The sequence below is a fragment of the Lycorma delicatula genome, chromosome 2 (genome assembly GCF_047948215.1).
Source record: "Lycorma delicatula isolate Av1 chromosome 2, ASM4794821v1, whole genome shotgun sequence".
NCBI classification, from domain to species: domain Eukaryota; kingdom Metazoa; phylum Arthropoda; class Insecta; order Hemiptera; family Fulgoridae; genus Lycorma; species Lycorma delicatula.
In genome coordinates this window covers 85,585,309-85,595,622 of record NC_134456.1, presented here as the reverse complement: position 1 = coordinate 85,595,622, position 10,314 = coordinate 85,585,309, and the positions used below count along the sequence as shown (strand labels likewise).

Here is a 10,314-nt window from a genome sequence, read left to right as displayed (position 1 = left end):
TGTCTGACAGTATTTTCCTTAAATCGGAATTGATCATAGTTTCGTTTATTTGTTTTATCCTGCCACTCATTTAATCGCTCATTGGTTTAATATAATTATTCTGATCTTAATTTGTGTACACGTTCTCTGGTTTTAAAATTTTCTCTCTCTTTATATTCATCATCGTTTCTTAATCTTCTTACTCTTCCCTTGTTCTTAACATTTTCTTCTTCTCCTTCTTCTTCTTCATAATCATCTTCCTGCCCTTTTTTTAGATATATTTCTTCATATCATCTTTCTTTTTCCTTTATGATTGTTTATTTTTCATTTTTGATTATTTACTAAATTATCCAATAATAAAAAATGAATATTTTACACTGTTTGGTGTAAATTAACATTTCTAACCAGTATACAGGAGTTCACTAAACGGAATAGTTTAATTATTAACATTTGTTTATACGATACACCAGAAATCTTTAACTTTTGTTAATCAGCAACTCACGAAGATACAAATAATACTGATCTAGTAATACGAGTAATAAATGGACATTTACTCTATTCTAATATTTCATGTACGATTTTTGAGTTAATAATTGTATAAATATTTGACGTTAATAAAAACTAATATTTCAGTAAATGTGTAACTGTCACTTTATTAAAGAATTGGAGGAACGTATCTCACTTTCAAATGAAATAAATTTAAATAAAGTGCAGTAAAAAATGTGTATATGTAATTTATAGGCGTACAAGGAAGTCATGTGATGTCCACATCAGATTTTTTAATTATATATATATATATATATATATATATATTAAGTACATTATAGTTATAATATAAATATTATGTAGTAAAATAGTATTACAGTTCATATTTATTAAATATTTCATATTTTCACAAAAATTATGAAATAAAATAATTTAAGAAATAAAAACCAAATTAAAAAAATAATAGTACTAAAAAGATACAAATATTTATATTTTTATTTATTTATTAAGTAAAAGTATTAAGAACAAAAAACTACTTTCTTAATAATCGATGCCACCCAATACAAGGTTAAACATAAAGCTCGTGTACTGACGTCTGTACTGCATTGATAATAATCTCATCAGTAACAACGTCGTGTTGCACAGATCGTTCGTAGTGAACCTGATTTCCGAAGTTCGCGAAAAACCGAGCTAATTGTTTTGGGATCTGGAATCCTGCGATTCGGAATACGTATTTCATATTCTAGTGCAGCAGCTGTAACATTATCGTTACACACACCCAAACTTAATATGAGCGTATTTCTCTGTTGGAAATAAGTACGGTTTTACTTCAGTGGCAAATCGATCACGTTCAAACTAAAATTCACAAAAAACCTTCATCAACGACGACAGCACAGTTCACGGTACTTGATATACTTAATATACTTTACAGAATGATTTAAACACTAATATAGTATTGCGCATTGTTGATCAGCTGTTGTTATTTCATTGCCAACTTTGAAATAATCATTTTTCAATTAATTTATTATATTTTATGTCATTAATAAAAAAAATGATTATTTATTTATTTATTTTTATTTTACAATTTTTATGCAATTTACATTTTTATTTTTAATTCTTAACAGTAAATTTTGTTTTTACCAATTTTACACGTCGCCAAAAACAAATTTATTTTCTGTTTACATTAAATAAGTTTTTTTCTGGTAAATGTACTGTTTCTATATAAAATTCATATCTTTCTAGACTTTGTTTGTTTTATTCAGCTTAACTTACACCACTTTGTTCATAATTAAAATTTCTACGAGGTTTGTTTAAAATGTTAGTGTTTATTACCTATTTAACAGTGTTATTGTACTTCAAACATAAAAATAAAGAGATTTTACCCCAATTTATTGCTTTTCACCCCAGATTTCTCATGCATTACTGCATATAAGGTTCTGGGAGTTATTTTATTCGATTTTCCGGTTCGAAAATCATAAGAAATTACTAATTCTGCCCCTTAATTAACGTCCTAAAAATTTTAGTACGAACCTCATTTCACCCGGGTAGCTGAAATCCGAGCGAAATATTTCACTAGCCCTATTTCGCAAATGAAGCATTTTTGGACATATGTTTTATTATGATCTTTTTCCATTATTTTTTCGAGTAGAATAGGTTATGAAAGTCCCGGGAGAACTTTGTGATACACTGTATATATTTATATAATCTACGAGAAGTGCTGATTATTATTATACATACTGTTTTTTTTAGTAAAACATTCTTTTTTCTCTTTGAAAATTATTCATTGTTTAATATAAATTACATGTATATTATAAGAATTTTAATATCGGGTGAGCAACTTGAAACCGAACCGCTACAGACGTAACACATTTGCGACATGTAACAGTATATGAATGAAATGAAAACGTAAACTAAGTTAAATTTTGTATTTATATTAGAGTAGTATAGGACGTCCAAGTCCTTCCTCAAAATGACCTTTGACCTCTGAAGCAGAAGCTGGACGTCTCTGTCGCGGTATGCAGAAAATAACTAACAAGATATTTTAAAAACTCCCCTCTTTTATAATATATTTTCATCAAAATCCACTCTTTTACTAGAAAATTTACTAACAAAATGCATATTCATCATCGCAAATATACATCCAGGTTCTGTTTAAATTTCCCTGGTTCATTATTAAATGTACTCTTTAAATTCATGTTTTTTTTTTTCTATCCGCCTCTTCCTCTCTTTTACCATATATTAATCCACTCTTTTACTACTAAATTTAACAACAAACGCATATTCATCATCACAAACATACGTCCAGATTCTGCCTCGCTCGTCCTATTTTGTTATTTAATGTATTTTATAAAAACATCTACTACAGACTGCTGCTGATGTCATGGGGAATCCTGTTTCTTATAACATCAGTTCAGTTGTCAATCATTCATTAAATGATAATAATTAGTTATATATATATATATATATATAGGTTTTGATATATATATAAAAATAGCATTGATCTTTGATCTCTACTTAATGTAAATTACTATTTTTCTACGCTTACGCATTAGCATATTAATCGATGTATGTTACAAACAAATAAAAAATAACTATTCGTATGTTATTTTCGCCGATTTGAAACTAATTGTTAATACAAATACAGATTTTTTTTAAGACTAGAAAATTATGTCACAATGGTGGGAAACAATATAAAGCGTGGTATCAATAAAGAATTAATTGAATTTTATAATAAAAAAGGCTCGGACATCAATCTACGTAAAAGAAAAACAACTCGTTTGGTTTTGAAACACTTCACTTGTGCGTGCTGTTGACTGGCGCGCCTTAAATCGTTCGGCTACACGAGCTGCATGATACACGAAGTGAAAATTATTTTACATAAGTTGCATGCTATCTTTTACATCTAAATAAATATATATATATATATATATATATATATAGTGAATGTTAAACCCAGCATCATATGATCGTTACAACTGTTCACTTCATTATATTAGACGCGTTTGTTACCTTATTTGTATATATATATATATATATATATATATATATATATATATATATATATATATATATTATTCTAAGTATATATAGTCTATTATATATTATTCTAATATCTAGTCTATTTTATATATATTATTCAAAATTATAAATCAAAATTAAATTATCTAATAGTGACGTTGTTAGTCGTAACATAAATAAAATATTATTTATTAAAAATTAAATATTCTTAATCGGAGAGAAAAAAACTATGAAATTCGAAAGAGTTGCATTATGAAACGATTCTAATCTATCATCATGACCAAGTATTTATTTAACAAAACTTTTTTAAAAAGTCATTGCGGAAAAACTAAATTTTTTTGTTATTTTAACTAGATTTTATTTTTTCAATCGCAATGCAGTTATGTGATAATGTTATAAATCTCCATTTAATACATTATCTAAATACGGAACATCAGTCCCCTTAAATATGAATATAAAGATCTTAGATTGATTAATTTCATTCAAATTTGATTGTGTAAGATCATTAAATAATATATATATATATAAAAATTTGAATGAATGCCATGCCTGACCGGGATTCGAACCGGTCCGGCAATCAGAATCTGTAAACAATAAAATATCCGGTATTGACAATGTTATTTGTAATTGCCTTTTAAATATCATAATTTTTTTCTTTAGTTTCTATTATTTCGACTTTTCTGTGTTTTTTTAGAGATTATATTTCTATATTTATATTTATCTGTATCTAATGATTTGTATTTATTAAATTTTTAAAAAAACATATTTTATAAACCTTTTGTTTTTATATAAGTACACGATGTGGTATTATTTGAATAAAAACGATTAAATTGCACATCTAAAAATGATATACGTTTTGCTGTAATACTATCGTATGGAAGACATAAATTTTTATGTATCTACGATATACTTGAACCCTTTCATTCCACAAATATTCACGTAAAAGAATTTCATTTAACGTTAATAAATCAAAAACAAAATAATACTGTTATCGTTTTGATTTTTATTTACGACCAATTTAAAATTATTATTTTGTTTTATATGAAAAGATAATTGATATTTTGATAAATAAATATCAATTGATTGCTGTCTTTGCAAATAATGAAATATCATTGGGGTTCGTAATATCAATCAATATATTGCTTGTATGTTTTTTATATTTTATATTACATTATATACGTAAAGTTTCGTCTAGTACCGGTTCGTAATCTTTATTCTTTAAGAGATTAATTAAAGATAAAAATATATTTTGATATATTTTAGAAATTTGCTAACAAATTCCAGTCTATAAATGCTTTACTACAACAGGCACCGCACCGTTTTCAATTTGGTGTTTAATATACATTACACTTTTCGAGGTCTAAACTTAATAAAACGTTTAAATATAAATATGTCATAATCGTAACTGTTTTTTTAAGATATTCTTATGGTTTCGTTACTTAGACTTTCTTTATATAATTCTTCTGTGATAGGTATTATCTGTTTAGAACTGTAAATTTCTTTATATAAATGCGGAGATATGAATATAGTTGTTTGCAATCTAATATATAAAGAATTATATTAATATTATAAAAAAATGTTATTATTGGTTATATATTTTTATACAATTCAACTACCGTTTCATACTATAATCATTTTGATTTACATTAAACATGAACGAACTTCTTTTTAAAAGAGGATTTCTTTTATTTTCTAAGTTTTCTTTTTGATATGCCAATTCATAAGTAATATTATGCAATATATTTGACGCTGCGTTTTTATATTGTGAATTACGTATAGTTAACTTGGACAATTTTTCCATATGTTCAATATATTTTCTATTTAAAGTTTTATTTTTACTTTTAAATTTATAATCAATAACGTTTACAGTTTCGTTTACAATTTTGAATATAACAATAGAAGATATTCAGACATATTGTTTGTAGAATCATCATATTTTTTAAAAATATCTGCATTTCGTAAACATGAGATCATTTTAATATATAATTACTGTTAATTATAATATCGTATTTATAAAATAAATTATAAAATCGTTTTTAAACTGTTGATGAAGTTTTTAAATAATTTATTTTTACATACAGTTGGAATACAATAAAATAGTACTTATTAAACGATGAATGATAATAAATATTTGTTACATATACCACAACACGAATGGATATACAACATAGATCCGTAGATTGATGAACATTATACTTTATCTAAATACTACAATGTAAAAAATAAGTTATATGAATACTTCTTTTGTTTTACAAAATAGTAAACAAACAGAATTAAGTGTGATAAGCTTAAGTTTATTTTTATTATTATCATCAACAATATTTTCAAAGGAAAAATGATTCTTTAACCAAAGCCGAAGCCGGAATCCCGACCGCGGATTTTTCGTCAAACAGAACCATGTTAACAGAGATAATATCATTTGATTAGATTATTATTTTTTTATATTTGTGTTTAGTATATTTTAAAATAATATATAGTCTTTAAATTTTTTTTTTATTGTTAATTAAATTTTTATTATTACAATATATATGATATTTTTCCGGATTAGAAGTATTTATTATAAATATCTAAGATTTTCATGAAATTATTAAGATGGTATGTATGACCGTATTCTGTTGTATGTTTCGTAAAGTTAGAGTTTTCTGGTTTATTATTATTTTTAATGCTATTTATATGCCCTTTACCACATGTGGAAAATTTACTATTCGTCATACCCACGTATATAAAGCTGTAATCATCACAAACAAGACTGTATACTCCCTGTTTATGAAAATTAGAATCATTATCGTATGATTTTTTATTAAAATTATTATTAATATATTTAATTAATTTGTTATTAGTAACATATGCAGGTGTTTTTTTATGTATTAAAAGTCATTTTTTATGTATTTTTTCAATTTTTTGACTAAAATGTGTATATTCATTTTATTAGGTAATAATTTTATGTTATTTATTTTATTTTGTAACTAGCAGACCCGGCAGTGCTTCGCTATTGTTATATATATATATATATATATAGAGAGAGAGAGAGAGAGAGAGAGTTTAAATGAACACAATTTAAAATTTGATAAAAAAATTAAAAACTGAACTTCACAAATTTTACCTTTCACTTATTCTCCTCCCTTTCCCTTTCACCCTTCTCCCTCGCCTCTCTCCCAGTTTCCTTTTTACCCTTTCCCGTTTCCCCCTTTTCTTTTTCCACCTTTTCCCTTTTTCCCGTTTTCCATTTCCTCCTTTTTCCCTTTTGCCCGCGCGTAAATCGTTCCATTAGTTTTTTGGTCTTTAGCGGACAGACATACGAACATGCCTTTTATATATATATATATAGAATAAAAGTCTGTTTGTGTATAATCTCATGTGTAAATATCTCGACACCGGCCTCACCTAGAGGGTCCAAACTAATTCAGAAACCTTCCCTGGCATACGTCCAATCATTCCCCAAAGTTTCATCCCTATCGGATGAACGGTTTAGGAAGGCATAAGAGACATAGACAGACAAACATTCATTTTTTTATATATAGATTTGTTTATAGTACCGACATTATAACCGTTAGCAACAGTAAAATGTTTTTAATTATTTCAATTTTTTTTATTTAAGGAAGTTTTTTCATGTTTGAGGTATTTTATGGCTCTATATAACAATGAGTTAAAAACAGCCATATTTTGGGAGCATGAATGAAATGACTGGTAATTAATTATTGTGTTATTTATTAAATTATAAGTGTTATTTAATTTATTGAATTCTTTAATATATTAGCTAAAAATTTGCTTAAAAAATATGTTGGTGAATTTTTAAAATCTATTAATGGTCTTATAGGTGTGTTATTTTTATGTGTTTTTGGTAAGGCCTTCATATATGACGCGTAATTATTAATATTTTTTTTGTTTTGTCATACGGTATAACATATTTTGACTTATTGATTAAAGTTTTGATTTTATTATATATGTATTTGTAGGAGTTTTGATTTTAGAAAAATTATTATCCTCTATAAATTCATTAATTTTATCTATATAATTTTCGATATACATGATATTAATTTAATAGTTTAGTAATAAAGATAAATGTGAAGAATACAGAACAATTAGCTTAACTAGTCATGCATCAAACATGTTAACTAGAATTCTGTACAGAAGAATTGAGAGAAGAATGGAAGAAGTGTTAGGAGAAGACCAATTTGGTTTCAGGAAAAGTATAGGGACAAGGGAAGCAATTTTAGGGCTCAGATAAATAGTAGAAGGAAGATTAAAGAAAAGCAGACCAACATACTTGGTATTTATAGACCTAGAAAAGGCATTCGATAATGTTGACTGGAATAAAATGTTCAGCATTTAAAAAAATTAGGTTTTAAATACAGAGGTAGAAGAACGATTGCTAATATTTAAAGGAATCAAACAGCAACAGTAATAATTGAAGAACATAAGAAAGAAGCCGTAATAAGAAAGGGATCCGACAAGGATGTTCCCTATCTCTGTTACTTTTTAATCTTTACATGGAACTAGCAGTTAATGATGTTAAAGAACAATTGAGATCCGGAGTAGCAATACAAGGTGAAAAGATAAAGATGCTACAATTTGCTGATTATATAGTAATTCTAGCCGAGAGTAAAAAGGATTTAGAAGGAACAATGAACGGCATGGATGAAGTCCTACGCAGGAACTACCGCATGAAAATAAAAAATAACAAAACGAAAGTAATGAAATATAGCAGAAATAACGAAGCTGGACCACTGAATGTAAAAATAGTAAGAGAAAAGATTACAGAGGTAGAAGAATTTTGTTATTCGGGAAGTAGAATTACTAAAGATGGACGAAGCAGGAGCGATATGAAATGCCGAATAGTACAGGCGAAACGAGCCTTTAGTCAGAAATATAATTGGTTTACATAAAAAATTAATTTAATCGTCAGGAAAAGATTTTTGAAAGTATATGTTTGAATCGTAGCTGTATATGGAAGTGAAACTTGGACGATCGGAGTACCTGAGAAGAAAAAATTTACCAGCTTTTGAAAGTGGTGCTAAGGAGAATGTTAAAAATCAGATAGGTGGATAAAGTGACAAATGAAAAGGTGTTGCTTCATATTGATGAAGAACACCTTTTCCAAACATTTGGAAAAATATAATTAAAAGAAGAAACAGACTTATAGACTACATATTAAGGCATCCTGAAATAGTCACTTTAATACTGGAGGGACAGGTAGAAGGATTAAATTCTGCAGGCAGGTAACGTCTGGAATATGTAAAACAAATTGTTAGGGATGTAGGATGTAGGGGGTATACCGAAATGAAACGACTAGCATTAGATAGGAAATCTTGGAGAACTGCATCAAACCAGTCAAATGGCTGAAGACAAAAAAATAAAGATTCTCAAAAATTAATAGAATCATTTGGCTACTCAAATTCGAGTGACCAAAATAATTCATATAAAATTGATTAAAAGGGAACAAATCCATTAGATTTGCTGATTTCTGGTACATATTTAAGAGAAGAATTAATTGCAAATTTAGATTGTTGGATTTCCACTGATTTCTAAAATATTGTTAATTGTAAAAACAAAAGCTTTATATTTTAATTATGTATTTTTGTTAATACAGTTAAAATAAAAGAAATCAAGTATTTCGAGATTTTAACAAACATTAAATATGAATAGCAAAATAATAAATATAATTTAAAGTTAAAAAAATGTTTTTTTATAGCAAAAGATATTACAAAGTAAATAGCAAAAATGAACTAGATAGTGATGTATTATATATCTTATGCCAAGTAATCTGAATTTTGATATATATGATGTAGTTTGAATATGAATGTTGAAGAAAAATTTATATTTAACCGTGATGGATTTAGCAAAATTGATCTTATATAACTATCATTAGAATCATTTCTTAGCACGATTTGGTCATGAAAACATAAAATTATTAATGACAGATACAGATTCGTTATTATACTTGATTTTACCAACAAAAGATGAACATTTTATATTGTGTTAATAATTTTGATGCTAATAAATTTATTTTATATACACTAGATTCAAAGGGTACAAATCCATTGTATTCAGTGATTTCTGGGGACATATTTAAGGGAAGAATTAATTTTAAATTTAGCTTGTTGGATATCGAAATACGAGTATTTTTTTGATAAATGTTTTAAAACCATAAAAGAGTATTTTATTAAAGATTTTAAGTCATATCAAAGCGATAACAATCAATTACGATTGGAATTGATAAAGCAAGAATTGCTAATAGAAATGTAAATGAAGATTTAAAACGTAAATTAGAAATTATGAATTAAACGGTAATGTAAAAAAAATTAAAACCATGGCCACACCATATTTGTCAACACTTTTTCCACGTGACGAAAGTGATTATTGCCTTGTAATTTTAAATAACTGTAATTTTGAGGCAGAACCTGGACGTATGTTTGCCATGATGAATATGCGTTTTGTTAGTAAATTTACTCGTAAAAGAGTGGATTTTGATGAAAATATATTATAAAAGAGGGGGGTTTTGAAAATCAGTTATTTTCTGCATATCGTGACAGAGACGTCCAGGTTCTGCCTCAGAAGTCAAAGGTCATTTTGAGGAAGGACTTGGACGTCCTAGTTATTACAAAAGTTTACATATTTACCAAATTTATACGAAAGATGTGAATGCCATCCGTAGCGACCGCTTTTGTGCTGGAATGTTCATATTGAAGGTTACTTGACGCAAAATATTGTCAGTGCCGTCGGTTTCGTGTTAAATGTTCATTTTTAGTTCGCCATTTAAATCAACTCTATGATTCAAATAGCTCCAAAGGAAGATAATCGTCACTAGACAAATCTGGAGAACGCAGAAAC

At 26.8% G+C, this 10,314-nt stretch overlaps 1 protein-coding gene across 2 annotated transcripts in view; it reads left to right on the top strand.

The window, feature by feature from the left end:
• Positions 1 to 1,071: 1,071 nt before the first annotated feature.
• The window catches only part of LOC142318974 (facilitated trehalose transporter Tret1-like), a 240,098-nt gene continuing 230,855 nt past the window's right edge, over positions 1,072 to 10,314 (top strand). The window contains exon 1 of one of the 2 annotated variants that reach the window (XM_075355704.1): positions 1,072 to 1,367. The gene's annotated coding sequence lies outside the window, so the exon portion shown is untranslated. The remainder of the gene's footprint in view (positions 1,368 to 10,314) is intronic. The other variant, XM_075355707.1, reaches the window with a different exon arrangement.